Below are 20587 nucleotides of genomic sequence, written 5' to 3' on the forward strand. Positions count from 1 at the left end.
TCCACTTACCTAATGACTGTCAATGTCTGACCCCACTACCAAACTCTCTAAAACTTACCTAATGACTGTCAATGTCTGACCCCACTACCAAACTCTCTAAAACTTACCTAATGACTGTCAATGTCTGACCCCACTACTAAACTCTCTAGACTTACCTAAAGACTGTCAATGTCTGACCCCACTACTAAACTCTCCAGACTTACCTAATGACTGTCAATGTCTGACCCCACTACTAAACTCTCCAGTCTTACCTAAAGACTGTCAATGTCTGACCCCACTACCAAACTCTCTAGACTTACCTAATGACTGTCAATGTCTGACCCCACTACTAAACTCTCCAGTCTTACCTAATGACTGTCAATGTCTGACCCCACTACCAAACTCTCTAGACTTACCTAATGACTGTCAATGTCTGACCCCACTACCAAACTCTTTAAACTTAATTAAAGACTGTCAATGTCTAACTCCACTACCAAACTCTCCAGTCTTACCTAAATGACTGTCAATATCTGACCCCACTACCAAACTCTCTAGACTTACCTAATGACTGTCAATGTCTGACCCATTACCAAACTCTCCAGACTTACCTAATGACAGTCAATGTCTGACCCCACTACCAAACTCTTTAGACTTACCTAATGACTGTCAATGTCTGACCCATTACCAAACTCTCCAGACTTACCTAAGACTGTCAATGTCTGACCCCACTACCAAACTCTCCAGTCTTACCTAATGACTGTCAATGTCTGACCCCACTACCAAACTCTCCAGTCTTACCTAAAGACTGTCAATGTCTGACCCCACAACTAAACTCTCCAGACTTACCTAATGACTGTCAATGTCTGACCCCAGTACCAAACTCTCCAGACTTACCTAATGACTGTCAATGTCTGACCCCACTACCAAACTCTCCAGTCTTACCTAAAGACTGTCAATGTCTGACCCCACTACCAAACTCTCTAGAATTAATTAAAGACTGTCAATGTCTGACCCCACTACTAAACTCTCCAGACTTACCTAATGACTGTCAATGTCTGACCCCACTACTAAACTCTCCAGTCTTACCTAATGACTGTCAATGTCTGACCCCACTACCAAACTCTCTAGACTTACCTAATGACTGTCAATGTCTGACCCCACTACTAAACTCTCCAGTCTTACCTAATGACTGTCAATGTCTGACCCCACTACCAAACTCTCCAGACTTACCTAATGACTGTCAATGTCTGACCCCACTACCTAAACTCTTTAGACTTACCTAAGACTGTCAATGTCTGACCCCACTACCAAACTCTCCAGACTTACCTAATGACTGTCAATGTCTGACCCCACTACCAAACTCTCCAGACTTACCTAAAGACTGTCAATGTCTGACCCCACTACCAAACTCTCCAGTCTTACCTAAAGACTGTCAATGTCTGACCCCACTACCAAACTCTCTAGTCTTTGTCAATGTCCCTCTTTACCACAGTATCAGGTATTACCAAAAACATACCAGTAACCGTTCCTCACTACCAAAATGTCTTAAACACGAATACATTTCTATATATTTGCACAATATTGTCATGTAATATACCAAAATGTTTGTTTGGACATGTCGTTTCTTACAATCAGCAATAATTTGCTGTAGATGCTAACAGTTTCTTCTGTAGAGTTACTTTGTGGTAAGATGTAGCAATGAATGATTCAAAGTGACAGAAATAATCAAACGTGATAAATAACTACGCTGCTGTGATCACAGGTGTTTATGGCACACGATAGTAGGATTTGTTTGCCTCCTTGTATTCCATATTTGTGTGATGTTATTCACAACCGCTATCTGCAATTCCAGGTCAAAATAGAATCAGTGTCAATACATGTAATGTCAAATCTGGTCCAACCAAAGTTTCTTTTGTGTGCTATCGACATTTGTGAGCAGAACTACATGACTATTTTGCTAATAAATGTGATACAAATGAAATAGTTGTGTCCCCTGAAACATGCATTCTTTTTTTTAAATTAAGAAATTTTGAAACAGCTTAGCAACTAACATGTCAATTGCAAGGTCCATGTTTAGCTATGATACATATTGAATTTGATCAAATTTCTGTTAAATTTCACCGAAGTAGCGATTAATAGGCTTGTAACGGCTCTTTTTGGTAGTCTAAATGACAGTTTACCAAATGACGACATTGTCATCCCTATATTGATCCAGTAGTCAGGATAAGGTATCTTTTCCCGTCCAATCGGTGTTGTTATCAACATAAATTAAACCATTTCGTCTTGTCTTAACAACGGGATAAAGGTTAACAACCGTATAGAGACTGCATCTACACCGAATAACTCGGGTAATAGGGACATGAAATTTCATATCAAAACTCATATCAAGGAGGCCTCGAAATGCGCCGGAGCATATACATGTATTGATTTACATATAGACGTCCTACCAATCTGTTCATCATTTTATATATATAGACGTTCTAACAGTCTGTTCATCATTTTATATATATAGACGTTCTACAAATCTGTTCATCATTTTATATATATAGACGTTCTAACAGTCTGTTCATCATTTTATATATATAGACGTTCTACAAATCTGTTCATCATTTTATATATATAGACGTTCTATCAATCTGTTCATCATTTTATATATATAGACGTTCTACCAATCTGTTCATCATTATATATATAGAGAGAGGTTCTAACAATCTGTTTGTTATTTTTTTATATGTAGACGTACTCCCAAATTTGTTTATGATTTTGTATATATAGACGTTCTATCAATTTGTTTATATATATACATCCTTTCCAATTTGTTTATGATTTTGTATATATAGACTTTCTTCCCAATCTGTTCATCATTTTATATATAGACCTTCTTTTCATGACATCGCTTTGTTATTTATTACAGGTTACGTGATACATATAGTCGCGTTATTTATCACCTGCCTGTTACTTGCATATTTAATTGTTCTTCCGATTCTGGGTAAAGCACCTATGTCCTTCCTGCAGCCCTTTCTGACAATTTTGTAAGTATCCGCTAGTCATATGGAAGGTGTGATTATTATGTATATGATAAATCTAAATATATCTAGGATCTTAAAAGCGTTTTTATTTCATTTTGAACTTTTATCATCGACACGAGTGTTAAAAGTTTGTTTTTTTCAGGCTTATATCATGTGATATATGGTGATAATATAATGTCACCTTGTAATAAAGAAGGATTATCACCATAGTACAATATAACCATATATTTGCATTCTGTGTTGCCTATGTGTCGTTAGTAAACAAAATTGTACTATTTACAATGATTCGGTCAGCGTAGGAATACACTCCATAGGTTGTGGGTTAAAAAAATGAATGGCTGCCCAGTTACTTTCCGCCTAGAGAGCTTTCGAATGTTAGCAATTATTCACATAAGCCACCACAAAATATAAAGCTACTTCACAAGTTATGACGCTAAGATGTTATTATAAAGAAATGTAGTTATCGCAAAATTATCATAAGTGCTATTCTAGATCTATACGAAACGACCAAATTTGTCAACGTCGTTAAAATCACCAGGGCTCTTTTTCGAATTTTGAAAAAGGCAAGACATGACAACATTAAAAGTCCACGATTTATAAAAACCTTGTGAAAAATCGGGATTTTCGATATAGTTTCCGGATGTGGATGTATTCAATAAATCCGGAACCGAGTCCCTGTGAAGTTTGACATCGTCTGCTAAGTTAACGACACTGATCTAACCGGTTAGAATTGAAATCTGCTTGGAATGAAATATCCTAAGAATCGTTTTCAACTGCTCTCCAGATTAAAAATAATTTAAGAGCTGATGTTCTGAAAATAGTCCTGTGGTTAGAAACATTCTTGTTTCTGAGGAAAGAATAAAGTCTATCCGGTGCATTACCTGTCTAACGCCGCATCACTTTTAAATGATAACGGTTTATAATTCCGCAGGAAAACAGCTTTAATCTTACACAATAAGAAAGTATGCAATAGTGGACAAATTTACGATATCTACACACGTATATAATATATATAATAAAGCCAAAATTGGGCAATAAAAAAAAAAAAAAAAAAGAACTTTATGGGTCAGTGACATGGTGAACGCGTCATAAGCTGCAGTAAAAAAAGTTTTTGTTTACCAAATGTTAGTATATAGTCGATATGAATACAATTTGCGTGACAGACAAATACTTCATGTCGCCATAATGGACGACATTCTCTTTATCTGTCATCCAAATTGTATTCACGACTGGTACAATGCTTAAGTCACCATCCTCTGATAACCGGTTTGTGATTAAGTGAGAGTATTACCCTAATATAATATAGCCATATCACCATCATCTTTTATGTATAACATCTGGTCCCCTGTATCGCTAGATAATTCTATTCTTATATTGACATTATACAATTATTATTTTTGTAATTCGTAAGACTTAGTTTGATGTTGTTACATGCCAAATGAACACCATTGACATTTTACGCGATACTTTATTATAAAGCCAATGGTTCGTGCATGAGACTGCATCGATTTTAGAGGTTGAAATAGTAAGATGTATTTCAAATTAACACACTATGTATACTTAAATGTCAGCTGTTATGCATATTGTATGACGTAATTTGAGTGCTTCGGTTTATATCTTTTGTAGGGCTAAATATATCGTCACCTTGTCTTTGTGAAGTAGTTACCTTTTTACACCTTTTAACAGATAATCATTATAATATTGAACTATTTGTGAGTTTGATTTAAAGTGGTGTTTTCTTGTTGCGTTCCAGATCAACAACTGCGATACGCCTTTTAATATATATGATTCAAAAGGTTGTGTCCAGAAAATGGCTACTGCAGAACTATGAAGTATTAAACAAGCGGTCAAACAGCATGGAGAGAGTGCTGTCTCTTCAAAACAGGTAATAGACACATTTTCTAGTCTAACATAACTATCAAAATTGTTTAAAGCCTCTCTATGATTTCGTACCATAGAACTGATGACAAGATTACAACAATATGATCAATGATAGAATAACTGTACATAGCATAATTATGATTTAATTTGAGAATCATAACTATATTTAGTTGTTAATACATCTGCTTGCGATTTAAACTGGGACACAACCCTATATCCAATGCGGCGCTTCACTCTCTAAATGTAAATGAGCCGCTGAAGATATGTCATGCACGCATGTGCAAACTGGTTTGTTTTGAAGAATGGCGGAATGGCAACCGAATCAGAAGTCCGAAGTCAATCATACGTAATGGTTGCTGCCGCGAAGGCAAATGAAAGAATTTGGTAATATGACAGCATCGTTCGTCTACGACTTTCGGAGTCAACGATAGTCTGTTAACATTTTGTTACTAAAATAAAGATATTTAATAGGTTAAACGTGATAAGCCATAATGAATTGACAGCGAAACTTTTTCCTACCGTAATATCACATGTCTTAATTAACAGTGTTATTGGTAGGCCAAGTTTTCTACCGTAATATCACATGTCTTAATTAACAGTGTTATTGGTAGGCCAAGTTTTCTACCGTAATATCACATGTCTTAATTAACAGTGTTATTGGTAGGCCAAGTTTTCTACCGTAATATCACATGTCTTAATTAACAGTGTTATTGGTAGGCCAAGTTTTCTACCGTAATATCCCATATCTTAATTAACAGTGTTAGTGGTAGGCCAAGTTTTCTGCCGTAATATCCAATGTCTTAATTAGCAGTGTAAGTGGTAGGCCAAGTTTTCTACCGTAATATCCCATATCTTAATTAACAGCGTTATTGGTTGGCCAAGTTTTCTCTCGTAATATCCCATATCTTAATTAACAGCGTTAGTGGTGGACCAAGTTTTCCTCCCTAATATCCCATATCTTAATTAACAGCGTAATTGGTAGGCGAAGTTTTCTGCCGTAATATCCTATGTCTTAATTAACAGCGTTATTGGTAGGCCAAGTTTTCTACCGTAATATCCCATATCTTAATTAACAGTGTTATTGGTTGGCCAAGTTTTCCTCCCTAATATCCAATATCTTAATTAACAGTGTTATTGGTAGGCCAAGTTTTCTACCGTAATATCCCATGTCTAAATTAGCAGTGGTAGTAAATGTATCATATTCCTTACATAGTTTTATTAAAAAAAAACCCATTATTCATCACCCCCAAGTAACATTTGCATTTACTTTAATTCCTTAATTTCATACATAAAATGTAAATACATATTAAATACATACATACGGTATACATAAAATAATGTCTTGTTACATATGAATATGAACGGTATATGTTGAGGGGCTGATAATATATCTTGTATATAAGCTGTATGAAGGAGACAGCCAGGAAAGACACAAACACCATACCATATAAATATTTACAATGTAACATATATCCTGAAGGGACTGTGGCTTTGTTTATTGCAGAGAAGCCTACCACAACATTGCGTACTTCATGTTCTTTTACTACATTTTCATCGCTTTAATCCGATGTCTGATGAGAATATTCAAGGCTGTTTTCCTGGGTGTAATCCTGTTTGGAAGAATAGACAGAAGCGGACTCATGAATGGCTTTGAGACCTGGGATACAGGTAAACGTGGGATACAGGTACTGTAAGACGTGGGGTACAGGTACTGTAAGACGTGGGGTACAGGTACTGTAAGATGTGGGATACAGGTAAACGTGGGATACAGGTACTGTAAGATGTGGGATACAGGTACTGTGAGACGTGGGATACAGGTAATGTAAGACGTGGGATACAGGTACTGTAAGACGTGGGGTACAGGTACTGTAAGATATTGGGATACAGGTAAACGTGGGATACAGGTACTGTAAGATGTGGGATACAGGTACTGTGGGACGTGGGATACAGGTACTGTAAGACGTGGGGTACAGGTACTGTTAGATGTGGGATACAGGTAAACGTGGGATACAGGTACTGTAAGATGTGGGATACAGGTACTGTAAGACGTGGGGTACAGGTACTGTAAGACGCGGGATACAGGTACGGTAAGACGTGGGATACAGGTACTGTAAGACGTGGGATACAGGTACTACAAGACGTGTGATACAGGTACTGTAAGACGTGGGATATAGGTACTGTAAGACGAGGGATACAGGTTAACGTGGGATACAGGTACTGTGAGACGTGGGATACAGGTACTGTAAGACGTGGGGTACAGGTACTGTTAGATGTGGGATACAGGTAAACGTGGGATACAGGTACTGTAAGATGTGGGATACAGGTAAACGTGGGATACAGGTACTGTTAGATGTGGGATACAGGTACTGTAAGACGTGGGATACAGGTACTGTAAGACGTGGGATACTGGTACTGTAAGAGGTGGGATACAGGTACTGTAAGATGTGGGATACAGGTACTGTTAGACGTGGGATACAGGTACTGTAAGACGTGGGATACAGGTACAGTAAGACGTTGGATACAGGTACTGTAAGACGTAGGATACAGGTACTGTGAGACGTGGGATACAGGTACTGTGAGGCGTGGGATACAGGAACTGTAAGACGTAGGATACAGGTACTGTAAGACTTGGGATACAGGTACTGCAAGACGCGGGATACAGGTACTGCAAGACGTGGGATACAGGTACTGTAAGACGTGGGATACAGGTACTACAAGACGTGTGATACAGGTACTGTAAGACGTGGGATATAGGTACTGTAAGACGAGGGATACAGGTAAACGTGGGATACAGGTACTGTGAGACGTGGGATACAGGTACAGCAAGACGTGGGATACAGGTACAGTAAGACGTGGGATACAGGTACTACAAGACGTGTGATACAGGTACTGTACGACGTAGGATATAGGTACTGTAAGACGAGGGATACAGGTAAACGTGGGATACAGGTACTGTGAGACGTGGGATACAGGTACTGTGAGACGTGGGATACAGGTACTGTGAGACGTGGGATACAGGTACTGTGAGACGTGGGATACAGGTACTGTAAGACGTGCGATACAGGTACTGTAAGACGTGGGATACAGGTACTGCAAGACGTGGGATACAGGTACTGTAAGATGTGGGATACAGGTACTACAAGACGTGTGATACAGGTACTGTAAGACGTGTGATACAGGTACTGTAAGACGAGGGATACAGGTAAACGTGGGATACAGGTACTGTGAGACGTGGGATACAGGTACTGTAAGACGTGGGATACAGGTACTGTAAGACGCGGGATACAGGTACTGCAAGACGTGGGATACAGGTACTGTAAGACGTGGGATACAGGTACTACAAGACGTGTGATACAGGTACTGTAAGACGTGGGATATAGGTACTGTAAGACGAGGGATACAGGTAAACGTGGGATACAGGTACTGTGAGACGTGGGATACAGGTACAGCAAGACGTGGGATACAGGTACAGTAAGACGTGGGATACAGGTACTACAAGACGTGTGATACAGGTACTGTAAGACGTAGGATATAGGTACTGTAAGACGAGGGATACAGGTAAACGTGGGATACAGGTACTGTGAGACGTGGGATACAGGTACTGTGAGACGTGGGATACAGGTACTGTGAGACGTGGGATACAGGTACTGTAAGACGTGCGATACAGGTACTGTAAGACGTGGGATACAGGTACTGCAAGACGTGGGATACAGGTACTGTAAGATGTGGGATACAGGTACTACAAGACGTGTGATACAGGTACTGTAAGACGTGTGATACAGGTACTGTAAGACGAGGGATACAGGTAAACGTGGGATACAGGTACTGTGAGACGTGGGATACAGGTACTGTAAGACGTGGGATACAGGTACTGTAAGACGTGGGATACAGGTACTGCAAGACGTGGGATACAGGTACTGTAAGAGGTGGGATACAGGTACTGTAAGACGTGGGATACAGGTACTGTAAGACTTAGGATACAGGTACTGTAAGAGGTGGGATACAGGTACTGTAAGACATGGGATACAGGTAAACGTGGGATACAGGTACTGTAAGACAGGAAATTGGTTTGTAAATACACGAGGGCTATTCAAAGTATGTCACTTAATGGCTGCAGTACTAACAGGTTCGGAAGTACAGTTCCTTTCTACAATATAAATGACGTTATGTATATAACAATGCACGTGCAATGTCTTAAACACAACCATACATACATTTTGCAAGTTATGCATTGCTTAATGGTATTTTAGTCTGACTATAGAGATCATGTTGAATGCTAGAATGAAGATTGAGACCACATTTGAAAATACGAGTCCATATGAAAACTCGCTTCACATAATGCAATATACATCATGTAAGGATAACTGTTTTAGGTGGGTCAATGCTGTAAGAGATTTACGTGAAGGACGATTGTTTCAGCATTATTGAACATTGCTTGCCGGTGAAAACATTGGTTAAGAAGGATGATCGCTGCTCTGTTTTCGAACTGGTATGGTTTGAATTCATCAAGGCAATACACATCATATACTTCAAAAGTGTTGAAATTTAAAACACTTTTTGCCTGATAGATCCCACTTTTGCTGTTTTCTGAACAACAGGCAAAGCATTTGAATTGTGCTAGTTTACCAGATTAAATTAACATGTTACATTATGTATATTGCAAAAGACAAGAGTTGTTAATGATACCTCAATAGAGCATTGTGGTCCAAACATTTGAATTATCACACTAACGACAGGAAGCGTTGAATGGCTCTCGTGGTACAAAAGTTCCATGAAAATCGGCATTATAGTCAGACCATAGTAACATCACCTACGATGTACCAAACACTGTTGAAGTAACTCGTCTAATGGTGTAATGGAGAACACTACAGACGGATAGTTTGCTCAGATCTATAAAAAATTTGATATAACAATTGGACCATAGCAACATCTAACCATTTTAATGTTTTACGCGTTTGTTTTGCAGGCTATATGGCGTACGTGAGTTTTCTTCAGATGGAGCTGGTTCACTGTCACCCCGTTGTGGTAGTATTCTGTGACCAACTTTCCAATAGGTCACCCGCCAGCGTCCAAATACCAATGCATGATGTCAATGCTCTACCAGTAGACACAAGGTCAAGGTCGACATCAAGAGTTCAGCTAGTGACGTCATCGTCTGCGGAACGTTATGCAACGACAATCGATGTCAACGCTGTCACTGTTATACCCAAGTATAATAGGAGGATACATAATCGATGGCTTAAAGTATATACTCTGCTGAAAAATCCCTCTCTGGTAGTCAAATGATGTTAGAAAGGATTTATGGTATTGTACATATATTTGATAGACTGGATCAATGCATGTTCCAACTTTATATAAAATATTTACACCCTTTGCTTGCTAACTTTTTTTAATTCAAGAAATGCATTTCGTTAGCTTCAGATGTGTGTATCCCAGAGCTTTATAATTGCGTTTATGAAACCGGGTTAATTTGTGACGCCTTACCAGAACATGATATATGATTTGTGACGCCATACTGGACATGACATTTCAGTGTCCTCGTCAAGATGGAGTGTCGCCCCACCATGTCCGGACATGACATTTCAGTGTCCCTGACCAGATGGAGTGTCGCCCCACCATGTCCGGACATGACATGTCAGTGTCCTCGTCCAGATGGAGTGTCGCCCCACCATGTCCGGACATGACATTTCAGTGCCCTCGTCAAGATGGAGCTCCACCATGTGCATAGATGACATTTCAGTGTGTGGCGCTATTGTAGAAAGTGGCCCCGTCATTCATTGAAGAAGTCATCTTTTAACTTGAGAATTAAATGAACACCCAAGAAGACATAATATTCTAGTGTCCATACCATTTTACTGCTATAAATGAGACTTTGGTCATTGATTTAAGGACTGTATGCGGTAAATGAGTGTGTGTTTGTGTGTGTGGGGTAGACGTGTATGTCTGTTGTAGGCGTATGATGTTGACATGTGTGTGTTGTAGACTTGTATGTCTGTTTAAGGCGTATGATGTTTTCGTGTGTGTATTGTAGACGTTTTGTAGTTTCATTCTTATATTTTATTGTGTTTTTTTCTACAATTGCATTTAAATTTCTTTGAAATTAATCCCAAATATGTTTCACATAGTTGAGTATATCTAGTATCCCATGCTTGTTCTTGTTTTACTTAATAAATTATGTATTCGTTCAAATAATCGAAACTTATATGGCATTCTACCATGTTTGCTATGTAACGCCAGTTTTGATTGGTTTAAAACCATGTATTATTTTCCAATAACCCACGCTCGTGCCAATAATACACGCTCGTGCCAATAATACACGGTCGTGAGTCACGGCTGTTACAAATATAAATATCTAATATTCACCAGTTGCATGAAAGGTTACTATAGCCGAGTGGGCTAATGGGTTAGTCTTCCAATACATTTTTATCACGACGCGAGTTCGAATTCTTTTTTTCTTTTTTCTTTTCTTTTTTTTTTATCCTTTTTTTTTTTTTTATTATTTTCAAAATCAATGCCATAGTTATGATAGATGCTCTTGATGGTAGTACTGTATCGCCTGTATATTTCATCAACAAATAATGCAATACTCAAGAAATAAATTACAAGGTTTTCCCGGGGTTTCTTTGCTGTTTTTCTATTAGAAAGAGGTCGATCTCAGAACTAAACAGTACATGGTAGAATAGAAATAATCAATTTTGACTCGTGTATTGTTGCAGGATATACAACTCGGACTCGGATATTTTGCAATTTTAATTAATAACTCGTTATTAATTTAATTGCAAAATATCCTCGTCCTCGTTGTATATCCTGCAACAATACACGAATCATCGTTAATTATTTCTTAAATAAAAAAATTTAGGGGGGTGGGGGTGGGGTGGGGGGGGGGGGGGGGTATATAATGTACATTTAGTGACAACAACCTCAAACATTAAAACTCCAAATTTGAGGAAATAAAACAATAATTGATTGTTTGCTTATTGGTTATATACAGATACAATTTGTTACAATTAGATGCTTCATAATATAGTAATCATATCTAATTGATTAATTGAGAGATATTGTAAAAAAAACAATCTAAGTAATACATCACTGCTACATGTTTATATATACTACTATTATGTAAGTACATATGAATATATATTTCATTTTTTTTTATAAGTATATTCCGAAATATTTAATCCAATCTTATTGTTGGATGAGTCACTTTTGAGTTCCATGTATGCTGAAATAGACTATACCTAAATATTTACATTTGCTCTGCATTTTCCCATTGACACAATGCTAAGAAGCAGTTGCCACCATACACTTATAAAGAATAACGCTCTTCCGTGAATAATTTCATATATTCTTCTCACTGAGAACATGCTTCTTTATGGAGATTCTAATATATCAGAACAGGAAAATGAATTCATTTTCATGCATACTCAGCAATATATCCAAGATTCTCTCAACTATGGTGCTGTCAAATAATGATGTAAACATTTGAATATCGTTGTAATAGATCTTTTCCTATGACGACGGTACATGAGAAACGAATATTCAAGGACATTTGGAATGACCAGGAGAACGACAACGAAAGCTCTCGATCGATCGATCGACTATATCGACAACAACATAAAAATCATTGTTCATAGCTTAAAATTTAATGTCCCACAGGTAAACTTGCCATACATCTAGGTCTAATCCGGTTAAGTAAATAATGTTAATGGTGGCTTGGAAAATAAGCTAAACAATTCAAATTCCGTAATATTATATATTTAATCACAATATTATTCTCCTATCCGAGTGCTGGATTCCTACAGACTTTGAGTTGGAACTTGAGGACTTTCACGCTGTTGCTGTACCAAGGAAGTTAACTCGCTTTCCACAAGGCGGTGGGTTGGTGTTACTAGTACGTAATCCTCATTTTAAATTTGTAAATGGAGGTAATGCCCTGCGTGATACACTTAATCCAGTTACTCTTGACCAACCTTTCACCACTTTTACTGACAATTTAATTTTGTTATTTACATACAGTCCTCTAAATTGAACTCCATTTTATGAATAACATGATTGTAATATTTTTTTTTCAATTCTGGAAAACGTTATAAGCGAATATTCTGAATGAAAAATGTAATGGTTATAGACGATTTCAACCGTCGTACCCGTACAAATGTTGATTTCAATTCATTTGATAATTAACTTGACGGTATACAATCACATATTGAATCCATTTTTAATTACTAAAGTAACACCGGTGATCATAACTATAATCGTGGTCTATGAATCAACGAGTTCGGAACTCGGCTATTAAATTCTCAGGTCTAAGTATTTTAACCTCCGTGAAGTTGATTAATTATTCCTTCTTTCATTACTTATTCGATTCCATCATTACATATCCGTTACCCCTTTCCTAATAAGCACTTCAAATGGTTCAAAACTTGTAATTAAACGTTCCCATTACCTATTAGAACTTTTGATTCCTTATCAATACCTTATTACTTATTCAATTCTTTCATAACTTATTCGATTTCTTCATTACTTATTCGTTTTCTCTTTACTAATTAACATTTTAAATAGTTCAAAACTTATTATTAAACATTCCCATCATCCATTCCACCATTCCATTCCTTATACATACCTTATTACTTATTCAATTATCCATCACTTATTCGTTCCATCATTACATATTCACTTCCCCTTTACTAATTTTAAAACACTTCAAAAGGTTCAAAACTTATAACTAAACTTGAGGTTTTTGTAGTAAAACCAATGTTTATGATATAATACTCACCACCATATAGATAATAGCGTATCGCCTCCGGCAGCCCATAATTTGCATAACAAAAATGAAAATAAATATCCCGTGAGAGGACCCTTAATGCCCGATACGAACGCACCGCGCATGACCTAAAACCTCACTTCCGCAACCAAATAAATTGGATGAGGAGACGAGGGGAGGAGGGTGGGAACTCTAGTATATGGTGGTGAGTATTATATCATAAACATTGGTTTTACTACAAAAACCTCAAGTTTATTTCAATAATAGCTCACCACCATATAGATAATAGCGAATTTGTCTTACCGTAGAGGAGTCTCCGAGGACAATGACCTCTTGAAAAGACCGCAACAAAGACATCAGATAAAAACCCCTTAAGGGTCTGGGATATTTACAATAAAACTCTTTAAAAACAGAAACCGCAATGGAACCTCCCTAAGGATTGACTGGGGGACAAGTGACTGACTGAGCAGTGACAAGAGGACCCAGAGAATATAACCCATCTGCATGGGAGGACAGCGACCGCAGATAGAAGTCTGCAAAGGTGTTGTGGCCTCGCCAAAAGGCAGATGCCATGACCTCATCATATGAGGTTCCATTGAGAAAAGCCCAAGAGGCAGATAGAGCCCTAACTTCATGTGCCCTAACCCGAACACTATCACGAGTCTCTGCAGTAGACCCCTCATAGGCTTTCTGAATAGTTTCACAGATCCACCTGGAAATAGTCTGAGAAGATATATCAGACTGCTTTGCCTTGATGGACAAGAACAGACGAGGTCTAGGACCCTGCCGCCCCCCCCTTAGTTTTATCAAGATAAAACTTCAAAGCCCTACAAGGACAAAGTAGCAGATCCTGATCATTGGGACCAGAGACAGCCTTTAAGGCAGGAATCTTAATAGGATCTGGTGAAAAATTGGGAACCTGGTTTTTCGCCAAGAAGGAGGGGTCAGTGAGAAGGGTCACTAGGGAATAGTTTCGTGACCACCTGAGACATGACGGAGAAGAAGAAAGAGCATGTATTTCACTTCTCCGCCTACCTGAGGCAAGTGAAATCAGGAAAACAGTCTTCCAAGAAAGGAACTTAACAGAAGCAGAAGCCAAAGGCTCATAAGGAGACCTTGTAAGAGAGTCCAAAACTAAAGCCAAGTCCCACTGGGGTGTCAAGATTCTTACCTTAGGCTTCTCCAACGAAAAAGACCTGAGGAGATTAGAGAGAGTGGAACATGTTCCAACATCTGAACGACCCCGAAAAGAAAATACATTGGCTAAGGCTGAACGATAGCCTCGAATGGTGCTAGGCGCTAGTTCCCTAACCTTAAAAAGGTAGAGGAAAAACTCCGCTATTAACTGAATAGAGGCACCGAGTGGATCAATCTTCCTGCTGATACACCAACTGCAGAAGACTGACCATCTGGACTCATAGATGGCAGATGAGGAAGATCGAATAGATCTTGTGATGCCATCGGTAACTTCTGCAGAAAAGCCTGCCTGCAAGAGACAGACCGAGATAGCCTCCACGCGTGAAGGTGTAGGTGTTCCGGATTGGGGTGAAACTGTCTGGATTTGGGCTGGCTGAGGAGATTCCACCTGGTCGGAATGGCCAAGGGGAGATCTACCAGCAAATCCAGAAGAGCCGGAAACCAAGGATGTCTGGGCCACAGAGGTGCTATCAGGAGAACCGAGCAATCGTGATTCCTGACCTTGTGAAGTACCCTGCCCAGGAGGTTGAATGGAGGGAAGGCATATGCCAGAAGACCCTCCCAGCTCAGGGATAGAGCATCTACTTCCCAAGCCAAAGGATCCGGAACTGGAGACACGAACGTCTGAATCTGGAAATTCAGAGCTGTGGCAAACAGATCTACAAGAGGAGTCTCCCAAACCATGCAGATGGCCCTGAATATAGACCTGTTCAGGGTCCATTCTGTGATAACTGGACTCCGTGATCTGGATAGCGTGTCTGCTAAAACATTCAGGTGCCCTGGAAGATGCCTCATTGAGAGGGACAGACCCATACCCTGACAAAGAAGAAGAATCCTGATAGTGAGGGCACATAGCTTGTGAGACTTTGTACCCCCCTGATTCTCCAAATAAGCTACCACTGTAGCATTGTCTGTAGCCAGACAAATGGACTGATCCTGCAGCAGAGGCTGTAGGGACTGAATGGCTAGCAGAACTGCTCTCATCTCCAGCACATTGATGTGTTCCTGGAGTTGAGCCCCCTGCCAGACCCCTGAACGACACTGACCGTTGAGGTAGGCACCCCAACCCGTCATAGATGCGTCCGTATACAGAGTTACTGTAGGGGACGCTCTCTGAAGAGAGACGCCCTTCAAAACATTGGCCTCCAAAGCCCACCACATGGCCGAGGCCTTGACGGAAGCTTCCAATGGAATCCGAGCATCCCACTCGAGGGATGCAGGTTTCCAATTGGAAAGAAGAAACATCTGAAGAGGGCGAATATGGAGCCGACCCAGGGGTACGACATCCGAAAGGGAATTGAGGAATCCGAGAAGCCTCAGAAACCACCTGACCTGAATATAGTCCAGACTGTTGAGCAGAATAACCAACTCCTTGGCTTTCTGGAACTTGGACTGAGGAGGAAGAACGAGGCCCCGATCCGTAAGGAAACGGTTTCCCAGGAAAATGAAGTCCTGGGATGGAAGAACCTCGGATTTCTCCCGTGAAGGGATAAAACCTAGGCGTAGAAGAGTTGTCAAGACCGAGACTGGGTCTATATGCAGCATCAGGGAGTCGTCGAAATAAATATGGATATCTACTCCGCGACTGTGTAAATAGCCCACAACCACCTGAAGGAGCTTGGTGAACACCAAAGGGGCGGTGGTCAGACCGAAGGGCATGGCCTTGAACTGGAACACTCTGCCCTGAGAAGTGAATCTCAGGAATTTCCTGACCGATTTCTTTATCGGTATATGGAAATAAGCGTCCTTGAGGTCGATTGAGGTCGCCCACATACCTGGAGCTACCGAAGTCAAGATACTTCGAGGTGTCTCCATTTTGAAGTGTGGCGAGACTACATGCTTGTTGAATGCACTGAGGTCTATAATCGGACGCCAGCCCCCGGATTTCTTCTTGACAAGAAACATCCGGGAGTAAAAGCCTGGAGTCCAGAGTGACCTTGGAAGCTCCTCCACAGCACCCTTGGCTATCAAGGAATTGACCTCTTCTAAGAGGGCTTGAGCCTTCTCTACATCGCCTGGTGGAGGAAAGAAGATAGGGTCCACAGACAGAGGAGGATCCTTCAAGAGAGGAATACCTAGACCCTCGGAAACCACCGAAATTGCCCACTTGTCCTTGGTGAGCTCCTTCCATTCTGGTAGGAAGGAGGACAGACGACCCCCGACGGGCAGATCTGGCTTTGGAAGCTGGAGACCTGACCATGGATCGTCTAATGGGGAGGACAAGTGACAATGAGGAACCGAGGGCCTGAAAGAGTCAGGAACTCTGTCCCTTCTTGCTGGGATTCTTCTTTCCACCCCTTCCCCCTCTGTGACTCTGACTGCCCCGACCCCGAGAAGAGTGCCCACCTCGAACAGCCGAAGCTACAGGAGGCTGAGTCTGAGTCTGAGACTGAGTTGTCTGAGCACCCCTCTTAGGCTTACCTGGACGCTGCACCCGGCCAGGTTTAGGCTTAGCCCTAAGCTTCTCAAGCCTAGCTGAAGCCGCCTTGTCATTGTTGACTCGGTCCATGACAGAGGTGAGAATACCTCCAAACATTTCTGAGCCAGACAAGGGAGCAGTCATGAGATCGGAAATGAATGGCTCACCTACAGCTAGTCTGGGCTTCAGAACTGCTGCACGGCGGGCCAAAACAAAATCAGCAAGAACTGCCAAAATGAGCGCGGTTCCATCCATGTGGGCCCGGTTCATGGCCTTGCTGAGTTCAGCCAGAAGCTTAGTCTTGTTAGGTAGGCTCTCCTCAGAATGAGAAGATGCTACGAACAAAGCAGAGGAAAAAGAATCTGCATAAGCCAGCACATGAATGGCAAGACGAAGCAGTCTTTCCATGCGACTATGCTCCTTAGGAGATAAATGAACAATATCATTTGATCTCCCAGGCCAGCGATGGTCTAAGATAAGATCCACCTTGGCTGGAGTAGGTTCAACTGAGGAATTGTGCACAGAATATCGAGAAGGACTAAACCCCTCGATATCGCTAACCCCCAGAAGCAAACCAGAAAGATCCTGCTTCCTATTAGAAGAACCTTTGGCCTGCAGAACCTTTTCAATTTGGGCCAATGCTGAAGAGACCATAGTCCCTTCAGCCAAAGACCTACCTGATGCCTTAGCTTCTGGCTCCGAGGGAAGAAAGGCACTTAAAGTTGAAGTCCTTTCTGGGAGGCTAGAAGCAGAGGGAGGGGGACAAAATTCAACTCCCAAAAGGGAAGCAACCTCCAAACGAAGGCTACGAAAGGAATCAAGATTCCTCTCTGCCTGAGATGCAGCCAGACCTAAATCTGAGTCGGAGTTATCAGCCTCAGAGTGAAAAGACTCATGATCTGACCCCTCGGTAGGTACTGATGGGAGCCATGAGCGAGACTCGGCATCCACATCAGACCCAGCATCCAACGACAGAGTGTCCCCATCATCAGGCAAAGTCAGCTGACCAACATCCTCAGTCTCGGACTCCTCAAAATCCATATCCTCAGTCTCCTGAAGATCAGTTTGAGGAGACTGGCCAAAACTGGAGGTTGACCGAGACACAGTCTGGTCTGGAGCCTCCATTCTCCTACACTTAGAAGCAGAAGAAAGGCCAGCACTAAGATGAGAGAAGTTGACTTTACGCTTAACCCTGCTGGGAAGCGATGACCTGGGAGTCTCAGCCAATGTCTTCGAGGGACGGTGAACCCTTTTAGACTTAACAAGGCGTGAGCGAGAAGGGGGGGGGGGGGGGGACCCAACTCAACACCTGACTGATTATAGACAGCTGAGGAAACCCAAGGTTGACCAGTGTAACCTGGAAAGGTTTGACCATACCCAGGGTATGGAAATCCCATAGACTGGGAGGGGCCCCAGTGTTGGCCGAAGCCAGAATACTGGGGAGAAGGCAACATTCCGACACCAGCAGGACCAGGAAATGAATTGCCCCCTACTGGAGACCTGCCTGGCCAATATGGCTGAAAATGGCCAAAATTGCCAGGAGACTGCAAACTACCACCTAACCCGGGTGCAGAATGAGGGTAGGGATAAGGTGGGGGATGCCCTGGAGCACCCATAAACCCCACTGAGCCAGGAGCTCTAACTGGAGGAGGACCAGATAGAGGCAAGGCAGACCTAGGAACCGACGGGTGCATAACCCCGGAACCCAAACCAGACTCAAAATACGGTAAACCAACGCCTGGGAGTGAAACAGAGACACTCCCAGCTCCTAGTGCAGCCTCTCCAGAACCACCGTAAAAACTGGCAGTACCAGCCGGCCTACTGTCAGTGGGTACGCCGGCACCCCTCAATGGGGCCCGGGTCGCATGACTGGCCTGTTCGGTAACCATTCCGCTAACGGAGATGGTACCTGGACACTCGCTCCCTTCGACCTCCAAGGAGATTCCCGGGTGAGTGCCCTTCTGATGACCGATAGAACCCAAAGGCCCTACCGCCTCAGAAATATGTGTGTGAATAGGCTCCTCTGTAGCCAAAGAGTGCCTACCACTGTGAGACAAAATTACTTCCCCTTCAGGGGGTAAAAATGCCTCACTGCCAGGTGGGAGGCTGACAACAGCACCACACTGGACTTTAGGTTGACGTTTACTGTCTGCCCCAGACTTAGCACCCTTATTACGGGCGACAGACTGATGGGACAACACCCTGTCCCACAAAGTGTTTGACCATGTCAAACAGACGGAACACATGTTGTCCCGGGAGCAGCCTCGGCAGGTAGAACAGGTGTCATGGTCATCCCCATCGAGGATGACATGACCGCAGTCTCCTGACCGAGTTTTTGGACCCGAAGTAAGTCTCTTACCTCGCATTCTGCTAGGCGGGCAGCTTCCAGCAAACGAGAAAATCCAGCCAAAAAACGGAAGAAAAATCCACCGATAAAATTACGGAAAAACGTCCCGTAAACTGGAAATAAGTACAGAAAAGTACAAAATGAAAAAGAAATAAAACAACTGAGTTGACAAAAGCAAAACGGTAGCAAATAAAGCGAGAAAAATAGACACCGAAGTGGTCTACTAGACCGCGGTACCGTAGCGAGACAGTCCACGTGTGCAGTAACCACTCGACAAAAAAGACGAAATACGACACACAAACGGACTGACAGTTCAAACGAAAATGAAAAACTTGTCAACAAAGATGAGAATAACAAATTACGAAAGCAAAGCAAAAGAAAAACTAATTAAATGCAACAAAAACCCTGGGAAAACGAGCTGTCGTCAAAATCCTTCTGGGATGATGGCTGCCATAAGCGGAAGTGAGGTTTTGGGTCATGCGCGGTGCGTTCGTATCGGGCATTAAGGGTCCTCTCACGGGATATTTATTTTCATTTTTGTTATGCAAATTATGGGCTGCCGGAGGCGATACGCTATTATCTATATGGTGGTGAGCTATTATTGAAATAAACATTCCCATTACCTATTCGAACATTTAATTCTTTATCCTTAAGTGGTAGAGACGTAGACAATCTCTCTACTGATTTTATTTCTGTGTTACACATGGCATGAGTGTTATTGTTCAGTTTCTGGAATCTGTCAGAGTTAACATAGATTTATTAAATGAATAAGTTTTAATCAATGATGAACTGAATCATGATTCCATTATTCGTGTTATTTTGGAGAATTCTTCTTCTTGAGGAATGTGACTCAAGTTATTATACTATGTCTGACCTTGGTCTGGTCTATACTTTGACTGACCTTGGTCTGGTCTATACTATGTCTGACCTTGGTCTTGTCTATACCATGTCTGACCTTTTTCTGGTCTATACTT

The 20587-nt window shown here is 41.3% G+C and overlaps 1 protein-coding gene across 1 annotated transcript in view; it reads left to right on the forward strand.

The window, feature by feature from the left end:
* LOC117338214 (stimulated by retinoic acid gene 6 protein-like) overlaps positions 1-20587 on the forward strand; it is a 123965-nt gene that overhangs the window by 18725 nt on the left and 84653 nt on the right. The window lies entirely within an intron of this gene.

This window comes from Pecten maximus, chromosome 11, assembly GCF_902652985.1.
Source record: "Pecten maximus chromosome 11, xPecMax1.1, whole genome shotgun sequence".
NCBI classification, from domain to species: Eukaryota; Metazoa; Mollusca; class Bivalvia; order Pectinida; family Pectinidae; genus Pecten; species Pecten maximus.